Below are 16971 nucleotides of genomic sequence, written 5' to 3'. Positions count from 1 at the left end.
CAATGGGAGTTCAGGGCACGTAGCATGTGTAAAGCATGCCCACACAGCCCAACCAGGCCCATAAAAGCCAGGAAATGAACAAGTTCAAGTTCTCATAGTGTGTTAATGTGCCCACAAATGTACCTACTTTATATATTTAACAGCTCATGTAGTAATGAAAAATGCCATGTAGAACATATAGCTGCATGTACAAGGTGGGCTAATTAATATACCTATATTTACTCCATAATTGTTTCATTCCCTATATTTTTGGTTAGTGTAACACTGCAAACTTACATAAATGGTTTATATTTTATATGGAATTTCGTGTAAAAGAAACCAAGGGGGAACGACAAATACGGCAAAATTCTAATGGTATTCTTACTGAATTTCATGAGCTCGATATTCCACTTTTTTTCCCCTATAAACTGCCAATATATTAACACAAAACTTTCAATTCTAGCATGATCATTCAGCAAGTCTATAGCTTAGCAAAAGGAAAAAGTCCTGTGGAATGTTCCAAATCTATGGGCGCTAACATTTCACATTTTGTCATTCCTCACCCAAGTTATCTCTGTACAACAGCCAGATATCGAGTTTGATATTTTGAAGTCCAAACATGTTTGTCAGTTTGAAAACTAGGGAAGCCTGGGATAAAGAGTTGAATTTTAAAGTTTTCGTTATTACTAGTGAGGTCTGGGTTTGGGTTGTTTTTCTAGGACAAGCCAAAGGCCACTGAAGATGTTTTTCCATTAATTTTTCATAAGCATTTAAGCTAAAGGAGGGAAAAGGGATGGAAAGATGGGAGGACATGGTTTTCTTTGGGGAAGGAAATGAGAAGTCACCGCAAATAATTCACCTGGATAGGTAAAGGCAAGCAAACACTGTCTGCTTGTGAATCCCTGACAACTTCCTTACCTTCCTCCCGAGGGAGAGGCAGAGCCTCTCGCTCCATTTCAGACCTGCAAGGAAAGGGCTTTGAGAAGGGAACTGGGGAGAAGCACGTTCCAGGTGTGGGTTCAGCTCGGCGCTCGCCACAGGCCTCTGCAGGTGGCTCTCCTTGGCAGCGAGGCCAGGCGCAAACCCGCCGACTTGGGAAGCCTGACTTGACCCCCGCCCAATGCTGGCAGGAAGCGACGCCGGGGTTCTCCGCGAGAAGAAGGCGGCCTCCGCGTGTCGGCCGCAGCCAGGCTCCTGTGCTCCGGGGCAAACCTCTGCAAAGTCCTAGTGAGGCAGTACTCGACCCCCTACACTCAGCAGCCTGCCGTCCACCCATCCACATCCCCGTTTCGCCCCCGCCCCAAGCTGGCAGATGCCTTGTCTCCCCTCTAAGACCGCACCCGGATAGGGTGGCTGCAAAGACCCTCGCCAAAGCGCTCAGAGCCCCAGGGGAGGGTGGCGCCTGGCAGCTCCCTCTCCTCTGGGAGATCTGGGGCGCCAGGGCTGCCGAAGCCTAGCACAGCGTGCGCCACGAGGCTTAAGGATGCGAAAACTACTGGCAGGCCGAGAGAGGTCCCGGGAGCAGGGGAGCGAGGAGGCACCTTGAGGCTACGGACTTCGCGGCCGCGGTGGCCTCGCAGGAGGAAGTGGCTTAAATGAAGAGTCCTGGCTCCAGGCTTGACTCCCAGCTAGATAAACGATCACCTCCCTGAGAGGAGGCCTTGGGTATGCCGTGTTCCCAGCGCCCCGGCATAGTGGCTCCCCGGACACGCTGATCGAGCAGAGGTCAGACACCATCCACTCGCTTGCCTACTCGCCCTGCAGCACTAGGCTTTGCTGTGAAGTCCCGAACCACCTGCACCAGGACCACCCGAAAAGTAAAAGTGCAGATCTCTGGGCCTCACCCTCATCTGCTGAAACCAAGCACTCTCTCCACTGTATTTTCTCTTGCGCTGAAGTTTGAGGCTTGCAAGGCCCTAACACTGCAGTAGACTTTTTCATTTAGGAAGGGCCCTCGTCCCTCTTTAGCTTCACCACGAGGTAGACATTACCAGTTCCGTCTTCACAGAAGAACCTACGGCAGAAAGAAAGTTGGGGGCTTTTTAAAGGCCCACGCAGAAGGTGGCTCCTCAGCAAACGCAGCGGCTGGCACGGTCAAGCGCTGCTAGGGTTTGGGAAATTCATGGTCCCCTCTCCCGCGTATTTGAACCAACTTATCTTGCACTTGTCCCCACCCCCATTAATTGCTGGCGTTCGGGGGAATGGAGTGATTGTTGCGGGGCGGAAAGGGAGCGCCAGTGTCAAGAGCAGAAGCAGGTTACAGCCAGCTTCGCCTGGGGCTGCTCCTGCCGAGAGGGAAGTGGGGGGGCGGGTATGGGGTGGAGGGGCGCGGGACCCTGCTAGGTGGCCGTCTCAGGATCCTTCGCCGCGCCTCTCAATCCCATCCCATCCAAACCACGCCGCGCCTGCGGCCACTAGCCCATTTTATCCCACTGCGCCCCCGTCCCTCCCCGCCGCTGGATTCCACTCCACGGGTGCCGGGGCTATGCCCCTCACCCACCCACTCCACCGGTACTGGCTACTGCAATCTCTACCCGGGCGTCCAGATTCCTGGCCTTGTCCTTTCTTGCTGGAATCATCAATGGGATCGCGCTGCCGCCGCCAGGCAGTCCTACACTCCTGGCTAGTGCTGTCGGCCTCCGGCAGCTTGGACATCCCGCGTTTAGGGAATGGAAAGTGTGAAGTCAGTGGTGAGTAATCGGAGCTTGATAGAAATAAAACTAAATCCACATGTTCCTACCTCCAGGCCGAGAACCCTCAGCGTCGAGGAGCCGGGTCTCTAGTGCAATTAGCCCTGTCTCTATGCAGATGTCACAGATGCAGTGCTCTGCTTGGGACAGAAGGACCCGGGAGTTGAAGGCAGGGTGTGTCCCGCTAGAGGCTCTGAGCCACTGTGATCACCGTTTCCCGTTCGAGACACAGGGGAACACGCAGGCCAATGCGGACTTGGGCCTCTTCCTGGCCTCCTCCCTTTGGAGAGGCCAGGATTAGCTCAGCAATTCCGCTCACTAGCTTCATGCCCTGTAGAAAGAAATGTTCTCTTTGCAAGTTGCTTCACCATCTGTAACAGTAGGATAACAATACCTTCTCTTTCCACAAATATTCAGAGAAGCCTACCAGATATCAGGCACCATCCTGGGCCCTGAAACACAGAAGAAGATAGCAGACAGGCCTGGATAGGGACGCAAACTCTCAAGCCAGACACGAGGTTCAAATTCAGGGTCCATCACTTGCTTAGCTGTAGGACCACGGAGAAATCCAGTCCCTGGTACCCTGGCCTGCTCAACTATTAAATAGGAGTGGTAATATAACGACCTCCATAGAATGGACGGGACCAATTATCTAATGGGCATAGATAGCTTGCCATGGTGGGCTGGCCCTATGGAAAGCTCAACAATTGCCGTCGTGTTACCTGGCTTCAGACCGCGCATGTGTCCACCAGTCTTGCTGACAACCTTTCCTTAGGACCAAAGGGAAGAGATGCAGATGTGAAGAACCGAAGGACGAGTCGGCACGCTGGGTACTCTCGCGGAAGCCAGCCTTGGGCTCTCCGGAACAGGACGGGAAAGGTGAAAGCACAGTGATCCCCTTCGCTCTCCCAAGACACTGGGTCGCCTCTACGCGCGGAGGCGATTAGTCAGTGAGGTCCGCACTCGGCGCATGAGGTGCTCCAGAACTAACCACCTCCGCAGACGCAGCAGAGCCAGGAGGGGCCGCAGGGGCCTCCAACCGCATGGCTCTTCCCAGCTTTCCCAGACACCGGTGCTGAGCACTGGGGAGCCGGGGAGCAAGCGCCAAGAGGAACTTTTAAATTTAAATTTCCAGAGTAGCCTCAGAGAGGGAGGGAAATTCCAGTAGAAAAGCCCCTTCTGCCTCAGGACGTCATTCGGTAAAATGGACAGAAGCCGCCTCACAAGTGCTTTGAAAGCTTTTCTGGGATGGCTTAAAAATACACCTGAGCCTTCTTGTGAATATGTCCCAGAAGGTCTTGTTGACCGCCTCGCCCTTTTTTCAGGCATTTATGATCTGACTTAGTATAGGAACTCTCATTTTTCCAGCACTGTGCACCAAGCACATTGCCAACTGTTTTACCTGATTTTAATCTCAGTCTACAAAGTAGGTACTAAGCCTGTGGATCTTTCAATACCTGGCAGGCACACAGTAAGTCGTTGATAAGATGGAATAAGCAATCAGAATTTCTGATCAGGATTGCCTTCCCAGAAGAGACGTTTGTGAACTCCAAATGAATTCTGCCCTTCCGCTGGCATCTTATGAAGGACTAAGAACCAAATGTCCCACTCAATTTCGCAATCTGACTTTAAGGCAGTCTTTCTGCCCCACCCAGAGATCTAGGGAATTACAGTAATTACAATAGGAATGTTAGCATAGCAATTAGCCCTTTAGGAATAGGCTGGGCAGCTAAGGGCAGCTAAAGCTCTGCTCCGCGGCCCAAAGTCCTTCCAGTAGATCACAAGCGTACAATCAATCTAAGTCAAGAGCCTATTTTCTCTGCCAGAACAGCTTGAAGACAAGTTTCCAACCATCCCCCAGACCCCAGATTTCTTCCTATAGGGAAATTCCGGAGCCTCCTCTGCTAAGTGGAAATTGTTATCTTCCTTGAACAGGTGGCAGCCAGCTCCCAGAGGCTGTGACTGATGCAAGGCCACCCAGTTAGTGAGTGGTTTTGTCAGTCTTGAACTCAGATTATATCCCTAAAGTCCTTGTCTCTGAGCAATCACACACAATTACCAGAACATTTACTAACTACCTCATCTTTCCCTACACTGGTAATGTCTGTAAAGGCAGCTTACATACCAAGAAGGAATAAGAGCTGACAATAGTGAGCTCTTACTGAATGTCAGGCATAGAGAAAAATGTCATACATATATATTTTTAAAGCAAACATAAAGCATCCTTTCTGCCGGGTCTGGCTTTAAAAGCTTTACATGTATTTATTTAATCTTCAGAACAGCCCCTCATTTTACACAAGAAGAAATGGAGGCACAAAGAGATTGTTTATTACTTCAAAGTTACCTGGCTAATACGTGGCAGAGTTAAACTTAGCATCCAGACCTCCGACTGGAGAGGCCTCCCTCCAAACTGCCATTCTAGGCAACATTTAGAACATCTGTCTGCAAGGATCTTCAGGCTCCATGGGCCTTTGGTAGCTTCCATATTTGTTTGCTTGAATCTCAGGCAAATACCTGAGAGGCCTTCCCAGGTGATTTGTGGTGTCTTTGAAAAATAACTAATGTATATTGAGTACTTACTATACACCAGGCACCAGTAATTGAGTACTTGCTATAATGCCAGGCATTATTCTAAGCCATTTACAAGTTTAAAGTCATTTAATATTCAGCAAAACCCTGTGGGATAGAGTCTATCACTGCCCCCAATTTACAGATGAGTAAACTAAGGCCCAATATCATGCAATCAGTAAAAGGCAGAGTTGGGGTTGACTCTCAGGTTGTCTGGCTGCAGATGATCCTGTGCTGGATGTGAAAACGGAAGTTCCATTTGTTCAGAGGCCTCTGCATTAATATTCATCATATCTTTTTCTCCCAATTTACATACAGGGATTTCTTTCTTGGAATTTCCCTACTTGTCTAAAGTTTCAAGCAGTCCAAAGAAAACAGCAGAGCCGCTATCTTCAGGCTTGACCTACGTCTTCATATTGGTAAAATGAGCAGCCAAGACAACTCTTGGAGGTTTGAGGCTTGAGACCTGTGTCTGGATCCTGAATAGCAGGAAGACCAGACTTTCCACAGCTTTAGGGCACGTTCTTACAGGTGCCAGTGGTGCAGCTACATCCACTCACGGTTTTTTGCCTATTTTCTAGGAGTTACAAAGCGCATTCACAAACATCCTTGCAAAATCGCAGAGATGTGTCCACTGCTGCTTCAGAGCTGGCCAAGGGGATGAGCCAGACAGGCTTCTACTCTGTCCTAATAATCAAATGTCTTCAACCTCCCTCCGTGGGCACATTCAACTTACTTATGTCTAAAAATATATTATCAAGATGCTTCTTTTTTTTTTTTTTATCAAGGCCCGATTTGGGTGGTGGGGCAGGGTAGGTGTTACCCAGAAGCCAGAAGCATTCGCACTTACACTGGCTGGTTCACCTTGGCCACATCCTCTCCACATCTCCTCCCTGGGCGTCCCCAAAGTCATTGGGTCAGAACCGAATTGGAGGCTTTGGCAGTGACCGCGTGTGATCCACCGTAGACGTCGGAAGTGGGAAGGGGCGTCCTGAGCGGTGGGACCCACGCGGGGGCAGTGGCGCAGGGGCCAGGAGGAAGGTGCAGCACCGAGTCCGGTGCGCCACTGCAGGCGGGTGCACGTGTGGCGACAATGAGGAGATGTCGAGTGAGAGCCACGTCGAATTTCAGACCTTGGCGCATGATTTCTCCTCCATCTCTGTTTCCCTAATGGGCACCTGGTCTCGTTGACCCTCGGAGGGCATCGCTGCTTTTGCACAAGGAGAAGCGCTCTGAGACCCGAGATGTGCCAGCAAACTCAGGGTGGGCTACGCAGGGAGGTCCTGCGGCTTGCCCAAACAGCCTCTCAGCGCTCAATGCTCCCGCACCACCCCCGCATCCCGCACCCACCCCCACCCGCTCAGGGGTCAGCCCGGACTACAGATAACCTCTGGGGATTCTCCACCAGCCTCCGGAGAGCTGGGGACTTTGGTCCTGCCTCCTTGCCTGACTGGGGCGCACCTGCAGTGTTCCCCCTCCAACCGCTCAGCAGGGGCGCAAGGGCTTCTTCCACTTGCACGGGTGGCGTCTCAGCGAAGGTCTGCGCCCTTCTAGTGCCTGGAAAGGAGCCATATCGAGCATGCAACCATTTCTGGAGTGGAGCATTTTTAACCCCTTGTACAGAGGCGGTATCTAAGGTTCTGTGATGTATTCCTAAAAGCAGGGTTAGTAAATTCGGACCTAACTCCACTGGCCCCCGCGTGGAACTCCCTACTCCCCAAGAAAAAAAATGCATAGATCTATATTAGGACTTCGAGCTAAATTGTGAGGCCCCGGTAGACCGGGTTACGTCTCTACTTCAGTATCTCAAGAGCTTCGCCCAGAGTCTAGCTTCAAGTGGGTAGAGGATGGGGAAGGGAGCAGAGGAAGTGACCCCCAAAACAACCTACAAAATGTTGGCATGTAGTAGGGTTCGCTGTATCCCCTGGACCTACTAAATTGGGTAACACTCGGCGACAGGAAGGAGGAGTCTTAGTTTCGGCTTTCCGTCTGTTAGCCTCAGTTTCCTCACACCAGAAGTGGCCATAACTATTCACACCTGGTTTGTGTGAATGCCGAAAAGGAGAGGAAGGTGAATTGCACCATCTCGTATCAGCGCTGTGATCTTGAGCAAATTACTTACCCTCTCTGTGCCTAAATTTCCTGGCACGTTGTCAATGTTCCGCCGCCAACCCCCTCCACCTCCACGCAAAAAAAAAAAAAAAAAAAACCTTTGCCTGGCTTGATGGTTTTGAGGCTTGCAAATAAAAGGAGGGAGCCAGGTCTCCCTTTCCTGGGCTGAAGGACAAAACAGTCTCACCTCCGGGAATGGTTCTGAGCAGAATTTTCTCGCCGGTTACTAGCCCTGAGATCTTGGATAAGCTGCACTCTCCTCTGCCCCTCACTCTCCATCTATAAAACGAGTCGCGGAAGATGCAACAGTCTCTGAGGCCCCGTCCAAGCTCTGGTTTTTGCTCCTTGGTGTAGGGGGCCCTCAGGTCGGAGGAAGGGGTCCAAAGGCTAAAGTCGGGTCCATCCCGTGGACCCCTCCCACTCCACCCGTTTGGGCGTGGCTCGGGGGTGGAAGCCCTGGGCGACAGCACAGCTTCGCTGCGGGCGGGTAGGGAGGACCGCCGGGCCCAGAGTTCCCGCCGCCACATATGGTCTGTGGATTTAGGTGTCAAAAACCGGAGAATTAGAAATGGTAATTTTCCGTCATTATGGCTGAAATGCGATCTGTCACAACAACTGGAACATGTCTCCGCGCTAGCAAAAATAATGTTCGTGATTAGGAATCATTACGCACGTCAAGCCGAGTCCATTAAGTTGTAGGGAGAAATTAGCCTTGACGGGCAGAATCAAACTACAAATATACAGGCCTCCCCTTCAGGAGGCCAAGCGGCGGCACTCGGGAGGAGGCGGCTGGAGTCGGTGTTTTCTTAATAGGAAACTGCCCAGAGAATTAATACTCCCTTCTCCGCACTCCTGTGAGATTCTCCCCTCCTCTTCCCACAACCTCGTCCCCACCCTAGGAGTGGGAGGCGGCGCGGAGGCATCGCAAACATTAACTGGAGGCTTTGAAGTTCCACAGGTCCCCTAGGCCAGTTCTCGCCTCACCACTTCCAAGCTGTATGACCCTGCCCAAGTCACTTGACCCTCCTGAACTTTGCTTGCTACTCTGTAAAAAGGGTATAATCCCACACACTTCATGGGTTCGCCCCAGGATTCACTGAAAGGTATGGTCAGTGCAAGCAGGTGAAAACTGCAGAATCTGTTCGACCTTTCCTTTCCTGGAGCACCAGCCTCTGCCTCACAATGGTGAGGTGGTAGGGACTGCAGTGTGTGTGTATGTGTGTGTGCGTGTGTGTGTGTGTGTGTGTGTGTATGGTGTGTATGTGTGTGTGTGTTGGGGCTGAGGCATTGGGGTTGAGTGCCCAGAACTGGGAAACTTGCCCATCAGGCACTGAGCAATGAGGCCAAAATCTCTGAAACTGAGGAGGGTGAACACAGAGCAACTGATGTGCCTTGCTGGGCTTAGTACCTTCCTTCCTGTCACCCCAGGTAGGAAGAACGGCACTGGGTTCTCCGCCCTGCCTGTGAGGCCCACCAGAGCTACCTGCACCCTAGGATCTGCACTGTCACCAAGGAGTGGCACATGGCAAATGAAGCCGGGATTAAAAGCCTTCCCTCTGAGACTGCTGCCCCGGTCTCCACTGGAGACCAAAAAAAAAAAAGCCATTTACTATTCACAGCTGGTAGTTTTGGAAAGATCATCTCCCTCTTTTGCAGACGGGAAGGAAAGGAAGAAGAGGCTGAGCAGGGTCTAGAAAAGTAGGTCCCGTACAGCCTTGTGTGCCCGATCATCTTTTGAGAGCTTGCTCTGTGCCATGCACCCACTCCAAAGGGCTTTAACTACATTATCTCCTTTTATCTCCAAGCCAACCTATGGGTCTCCTTACTCCCTGGGGAGAATGAGGGCCTGAGTTTAGGGAACTCGCCCCAGAGCTTGGAAGCTGGGAAGAAGCAAAAGTGGAAGATAAGCCTGGCCCTGCCTCCAAAGCCTGTTCACCACTGTGCCATTTGGAGCTGCAAAGCTTCAACCCACCAACTCTCCTATCTGGCTTTTTCGTGGTTCCTATGGGACCTCAAATTCCACCTCTCAAAGAGCTCGGGAAAATGAAATGTGCTAAACGTAAAATATTTAGCTCTGTGCCTGACATAACATTGATGCCCATTTAGTCACTTACTCTCTCCGGGCCTCATTTTTCTCCTCTGTAATTACATGGTACCTTCGTCTCTGCCTGGGGAAACCAACGCACGTGTGGCCCGCGCTGAGTAGTTTGGAGCCAGACAGACTCGGTTCGAACCCTAGCTCCACCGGAAATAGCTGTGGCCAGGGTAGTGTTGATCCCCAAAGTGGGGCAATGGAAGTTGAGCTGCTGGAAGGAATGAATGAAATAATTCATGGAAAGCACTTACTGCAGGGCAGGAAAGCGATTAGGCGCTAAATAAAGCGCTGGTTACCAGGATGCAATGATTGGCCCGCACAGGCTTGAGGTTTGCTGCCCAGGGAAAAGGAGTAGCTGCTCTCAGCCCCTTTCAGCAGCTTCTCGGCTTCCCTCACATCTCTGAGCGTTAGTGATCCGGACCTCAGATCCCGTTTCTGAGGGCGCCAGGGTCCTAGGGTGAGATCCATTCAACGCTTAGGTGATCCTGCCGCAGGGCTCCGGAAGAGGCTGGGTCGTTAAGAAAGGGGATGGGGGAAGGAGGAATGGCTAGCACCCAGATCTGTGGCCTGGCCTCTGCCCCCACCGCCCTGCCTTTGGCAACCAGTGAATCAGGACTGAAACACAGGGACACAGAGGGACAGAGACTAAGTCCAGAATAGCAACGATCAGTCAGGCAGACAGAGAGATAGTGACATGGTCTCAGGATCTGCATCCACTAAAAGCGCTCTTACAAACATTTGATATGCAGTGACCTTCCTTCACTAACTCCCAAAATAATCCTGCGCCTCACAGGCGCTAATCCGCAGCATATTTTATTTTTCTTTTGGCACTGCCATTTCTTGTATCCCACTAGACTGTAAACTCCACCAAGCTGGCAATCTTTCTTCTCTGCATCCTTGGCACAGAATAGGCTTTCAGCTGCTTTTGCTGAATATCTGAGCAACTAAATAAATGAACGAGGAAAGAAAGAAAGAAAGAAAGAAAGAAAGAAAGAAAGAAAAGACAAGGATTCCACAACAAAGATTTTTCTCTTTAAAGAAATCTCTGTTTACGCATTTCCTAGGAGCTCACTGTTGCGATTTTCCCCTGGCTGGCCACCTTTGAAAGGACAGGACTCCATTTCTCCTTCTGCATCCTGTGGCTACCTTCCCTATGTGCACTTGGCTTGAATTCTCCTCAGGCCTGAGCCCTGACAGCAGGGCTCAAGCCTCTTATTAATGAGACAAGTGTATTTAGGAAGTGCCTCACTGCAGGCAGTATTTCATGGAAAACAATTAATAATATAAATCAAATATTAGACATCTTAGGAAAGAATTATTTTTAAAAATTCTTCTGCAGATTCTTTTGGACAGAGGGACTGCCCTGGAAAATGAAGCTCCCCCTCCATGTATTTCTTTTCTAAACCTTAAAAGCCTGTATATTGAATTTATTTTTAAGCCACAATTGCATTTGCGGATGGGATACACATAACCTATTACTTCAAAGAAGGTTTCCAGTGGATGCTGACTTGTCACTGTTTAGGTTATTGTTACAGTCACTCCACACTTTCTGTCCACCTCTTACCATCTTTGTAAATATATTTTTTAAATGGTACATGTCCTTGTTTAACTTTGCAAAACTTGTTATCAGCTAGGCTACAAGTATTTAGTGGTGCCAGCTACTCAAGGAGCATGTAATTCTTTCACTAGCCCATCTTTGTATTTGTAAATGGGGGTATTTATTTTTTCAGCAAAGTACTGTGAGCTAGGTCTTCAGGAAAGCCTGTCTCCAAATCCACCTTTGTTTCAATGGGAATTTTTCGGGAGGCCGCTTTCATTGCCTTCCCTCTTGGAGTATCAAAAAGATGTCAGGCCTGAGTCACTGGGCTCAGCTTTTCCAGATGATTGCTCCTGGAGGAGTCATCAGCTTCTTTTGCTTCTCTGACTCTTAGGGAATCAATACTACCTGCCTTCAGATTCAAAAGAAGTGGCAGTGGAGAACCCGTTTTGTGTTTGTTTGTTTGTTTTTGTTTTTGTGTTGGGTTTTTTTGTTTTTTGTTTTTTTGAGACAGAGTCCGTAGTCTTGCTCTGTCACCAGGCTAGAGTGCAGTGGCGCGATCTCAGCTCACTGCAACCTCACTGCCTCCCAGGTTCAAGTGATTCTCCTGTCTCAGCTTCCTGAAGTAGCTGGGACTATAGGCGCACACCTCCACACCCAGCTAATTTTGGTATTTTTAGTAGAGATGGGGTTTCACCATGTTGGCCAGGGCGGTCTCCATCTCTTGACCTCGCGATTCACTCGCCTAGGCTTCCCAGAGTGCTGGGATTACAGACATGAGCCACTGTGCCCGCCTGGAGAATCCATTCTTGAAACATAAAATGCTCCAGGTAGGAATATTTCCTCTGAAAATATTTCAGTGCTTACTACATATCAAACCCCGTGCTGGAAATCCAGAGAGCAAGGGCAATTGCTGTAAAACAACTATCCCAACAAATAGCACTGCCTTAAGCTCATGATCCCAGCGGGTATGGCGGTCTAAGCCCTGCTCACCTCAACAAGGCATCTGGAAGAAGCTGCTCTGCCAGGACCCCAAGAGGTCTAATACCCTCCCGCACCACCTCTCCTCCCCCTCCTCTACCCCAGCACAGTCCCCACACTCCACTGCCAGCCACAACCTCTCCCAGGGTGCCTTCACACACGCCAGCTGCGACACTGCACCACAGTGTCTTTCTAGTTTTAAAACCATTTTCCAGTATGAACCTGAAACAGGGAATGTGTTTTCAAGGACCTTGTTTTTCAATCCTTAGCTGGTCAGTAACTGGGAAGTTAATGTGCATTTTAATGCGGTCAAGTATGAAATGATGGCATGTGGGATTTGCTCGCTGCCTAGGCTCCAGGAAAAATTCTGAGGGCTGAGGCCCGAGAGAATTTGACCCAGAAACAAGTCTGGCTCTTGCGCTGATCCTCTGCCCCCCAGGACCTGCCTCCAGCAGCCCAGAAGAACAAGAATGAGAACTTGGCCAGGTTTGGAGACTGCCAGCTGGTCCTGCCGCCCCCCTCACCAACTTTGCAAGGGTCTCCAGGCCCTTAAAGGGGTAGGTAGGAAAAGGTGTGGTGGAAACAGACATAGATGAAGCTGAAGGATCCTGGCCTTATTTATGTGTTCTTCCAGTATGGTTTGGACACCAAAGAGCAGCAAACCCCGTGCTAGGCGCGGCAGTAAGTGCATAAGGTCCCATCCCTGTATTCTCAGAGGTCCCCAGGCCAGACAGCACCAGAGCCCCCAGAGCCCAGGTGATAAGGGCTAGGACCTTGGGACCTACTCAGGAGGGACTCTTAGTTCAAAACTGGGGAGTGGGTGACTCAGTGAAGACCTAAGACCTGCAAATCAGGACCTGAAGGGATGTGGAGAACTTGGCCAAGTGAGGTCCTCCCTGCAGCCCGCCAGCCCGCTCTCTCTCTCTTATCTGCTCTGCCCCCGGACATCTTTTTCTTTCTCACCACCTCTGTGTGGGTGTGTCTCTAGCTTCCTTTCTTGCAGTCCCAGGGTCCAATAATGCATTGCTCAACTTCTCGGAAAAGAGGAGGGGCAGTGCCCCTGGCCTCTTCCGCAAGGAAGGATTCCTGGAAGCCAGTCACACTGGTGACAGCTCTGCACCCCGTCCAGGATGCAAACGGAGGACGTCCTGCTGCAGCCTGACATTGGCAGAAATACGCTCGACCCGTGGGTGTGAGCAGGTTTACTACTTGGGTTTTGAATTCCCAAGAGCATCAAATCCATTGGCCCTTTCCAAAAACACAAGCCAAAAGGAAGTAGACAGGGACACACCCCGGGCCTGCCGATCCCTCGAAACTTCGGGGACAATTCAGGGCCATTTATATGGTCACCCAAGCTCCTTAGCGACCTCTGAACCCACGCAGCCTGGTTATCTCAGATGGCCACAGTCCAGCGTGTGGCGCACAATGAGGCTGGACCACTGGGGGACGCCGAGGTTCCGAGTTGGCATTGTGGGCATTGCCTAGCCACTCCTGCCCGGCTAGGTCCCCTGTGCCGAAAGCGGTGGCACCCCAGCGCGCATGTGCTTGTGGGTGTTGGTGCGCAATAACCCCGCTGCCCAGTTCCCTCGCGCCTGCCTGGGAGGCCTTGGTGCGCACAAGGAAAGCCATTCAAAAATGTTAACGAGCTTATTAAAATGAGCGGCTTTATTGGCTCTCGTTTTACAGCCAGCTGCCCACCCTCTCTTTCTGGTGGACCACTGGTGAGAAAGCACTTGGGATTTTTTTTTTTTTTTTTTCGTCTTAGGGCGTTTTTCATCTAAGGACAGGGGACTCTCTGGCTCTCCGGAGACTAGTGCGGCCACAGAGGAGAGGACTAGCCTCAGGCCTTCTCCCTACCAAGCGCAGTGAATTTGAAGAAGTCCTCCCTGAGGAAAACCTGTACTTTTCAAAACAGCTGACCTCTCAGGACCAGGAAGGCTGATGGCGGAGGCCCAAACACAGTGACCTTCCTGGGGAGGTCTGCATGGCAGCAACTTGGGACGACACGAATCTTTAAAATAACAACCCCCCGACCCCCACGCGCAAACAAAAATTGTGCTCAGGAAAGACACGACTCAATATTTAAAGTAGAAAGCTTTTGTCCTTTACTCCTCTACAAGCCAGAGGTAAGTCTGAACTCCAACCGTTACTCAGGAGTCTTACAACTTTTTTTTTTTTTTTGTAATGCAGGCCCAGAGAAGAGAAGTTAATTGCCTAAAATTCACCAAGTCAGTGGTATGGCTGCCTCAGGCTTGAGGAGTCTACTCAGGTCCTCTGGAGGCCTTACTCTCGATCACCTCCCACCCTCGGTTTGTGCAGGCAGCGGAGAAGCTTCCACATCGTGCATCCTCCCCTAGGCGCAAGGGCACACACCAAGGTCCTAAGGAGAGAGGCTGAGTGTAGCCACAGAAGGGGACCGGGACAGAGACGGAAAGAACTCACCAAAAAGCCCCCTAGGTCCGCAGCACAGAACCCAGCGCCGGATCCTCATGCCGAGAGCTTAAAGCTGCGATCGCAGAAGCAGTGCGGATTAATGCAGGCGCTCCCGTGGGACCAGGAGGGCTGCAGAGACTAGGTGCTCTTGGCTCCGCGGGCGCACAAACCGCGACGGATGGCGGCACCGGGGACTGCCAGCAGGGGCATGGAGCGGGAGGGAAAGCTGATGATAGCGGGCTTTGAGCCTGGAGAACTCGTCACGCACGTTCACGCAAGCTTGGAGGAAACATGTGAGCTCAGGAGCGAGCTTACCTCGCGGGAGGTTCGAGGGAAGGTGACACTCTCACCCCCACAGCTACCATGTGCTCCCTTTAAACCGTCCATTCCAACAGGAACACAGTGGTGCCATTCACAGCGGCCACGGATTCCGGGTCGGCCCTGGGTCGGCCAGAAGCCACGCTCCTACCTTTCCCCGCCTGCCTCCAAGCAAAAAGCAGAGACGGCAGGACTCAGGGTGGAGCGCGGGGCTGCAGGACCCTTTGCCCAGTTCTTACATTCCCAAATTGCCCCACAGTCACACTTTTGACGTTTTCTTCATAGGAGGCACAACCTCAGATACACATCCAACATATTGAAAAGAAATGCATGGTTCAACCTATATCCTACACTAGACCACCCCTGCCTGCAGGGACCTGGGAATCGATCTTTTATAAATGTTTTAATAATTTGAACGATCCAATTTATGTTGAATAACTCCTGTATGTGACTACAAAACCCCCAGTTTATTAGGTGATGTAAGCATTTAAACACAACACAATTTTTCTGCAACCCTACTTTGGCATTTCTTCATTTCTAAAACGTATCGGGAGAGCAAAAACTGGCAGAGGCCAGAGTCTCTAGACCATTGAGAGACCCTAAGCTTAGCAACCTACAGGACCCTTGCAATGCCCTGAAGGTTGCAGGAGTTCGAGGCAGATTGCTTTAGGTCAGCCAATCCAGCACTGCCCAAAAGTTCACAATAATAATAACGGCAAAAATAACAATGAGCTCATACCAGTTGTACGGTGTTTGATGGTTTTCAAAATGTTTGCATGCTTTTGTGATCTGGCCACTACAGAACCAAAGCTGGCAGATGCCAGCACGAAAGGACAATCTACCCTGCCACCTGAAATCCTAAAATATGCTTCTGGGCTTTGGACGACCATGACTTGGCTTCTAAATGACCTGTGGCAATGGATAAGTTACATCACCTCGTTAAGCCTCCGCTTCCCCATTTGTAAAATGGATGTCATGTGCACCAGGCTACAGGGAGCCTCTGAGAACCGGATCCGAACAGGATTCGGAAACGCATCACCTGTAACATTTCAGACAAACGAATGGAGTTGTTTTCGTTGTTCTTCTTATTGTTAAATATTGTTTGGTTGCTCCTCCGGCCCTCCCTCGGATTAGAAGCCTCTGCTGCTGCTTCCTTCGAGGCCATGGTCCGGCCTTCACCCATCGCGGTGGCTTCTGCAGCAGCTGTGGGCCCAGAACGCGCACAACCAGCGGCCCAGCTACCCGCCTTGAGCGTTTTCCAACTTACAAAGCGCCATCAAGCATTTGGAGTCTCTTGGAGTCCCCATGAAGGTCTGTGCGGTTGCCAAGTAAGGTGGCTGGCATGCTGAAGTGGGTGGCCTGCAAGGTTGAAGCCCTGCAGTAACCGGGCAGCTGTCTGGGCCCTTGCGTGGATCTGCCTCATTTCTGAAAAAGAGTGCTGCCCAAACGCCCCTTGTTCCTCCCTTGGGTCCAGGAGCGCTTTCGACAGTTCCCCGGTTTAGAACTGTCTGATTCTCTCTATTGTTCATGTTCCCTCTGCAGCGCAGGAGCCTTTCTGTAAAGCGAGTGAAACTTCGTAAACTTTGCGTTGAGAAAGCCGGATTCCCAAACACGTACTGAAATGTTTGTAGAGAAGAGTGGATTGTTGGCCTGGCTGGTGCTGAGCTCCAGCAGCCGGTTAGGGAGTCAGAGCGCCAGAACCTCCGCTTGGCAGGACTTCTGAAGACCCGGGATGAGGTTCTGCCGCTATAGGATGCTCAGTGTGCCATTGCCAGGGTCTGCTCCAGAGCGCTTCCCTAAGAGGAAACCAGGAGCCAGCATTCAGCACACTCCCCACTCCTGAAAAGCCCCCAGATGTCACCCTTCCACGGGCCCAGTTTCTCAGGGTTCTGGGTACTGACATGGCTGAGCCCCAATTCAGAGGGCAGGCACTCGTGTTTGAGCCCGATTACAACCCTCTCGAATGATGTTTCACTGTCCCCCTGTCCCCTTTCCCAGCGTGGGGGAGCAGTGAGGGTGCTGGGATTCATTGCAGCCTGGAAGCCATTTATTTTCTAAAATGGAATCCAGTCTCAACTCACCCTGCTCATCTAAGATCCTCTCTGGGGAGCCAAGCGCCTCTCACACCTAATCTCTTGCAATGAGACGCGGTTTGGGACCAGCCAGGTCCCTGTTTCTCTTTCTTTATTTCCCTTCCTTCCTTCCCTCCTTCTTTCCTTCCTTCCTTCCTTCCTTCCTTCCTTCCTTCCCTCCCTCCC

General features: G+C 51.0%; 1 long non-coding RNA gene across 1 annotated transcript; it reads right to left on the bottom strand.

The window, feature by feature from the left end:
- Positions 1-4853: 4853 nt before the first annotated feature.
- Positions 4854-9962, bottom strand: LOC105515528. Its single transcript, XR_001002341.1, has 4 exons — positions 9696-9962; positions 7448-7628; positions 6699-6794; positions 4854-6444 (listed from the first exon to the last, which is right to left on the bottom strand). It is a non-coding gene; the product is annotated as an uncharacterized LOC105515528 (long non-coding RNA).
- Positions 9963-16971: the final 7009 nt, after the last annotated feature.

The sequence above is a fragment of the Colobus angolensis genome, unplaced genomic scaffold (assembly GCF_000951035.1).
Source record: "Colobus angolensis palliatus isolate OR3802 unplaced genomic scaffold, Cang.pa_1.0 Scaffold262, whole genome shotgun sequence".
NCBI lineage: Eukaryota > Metazoa > Chordata > Mammalia > Primates > Cercopithecidae > Colobus > Colobus angolensis.
The sequence above is the reverse complement of the archived record's forward strand: the minus strand, read 5'-3'. Positions and strand labels throughout refer to the sequence as shown.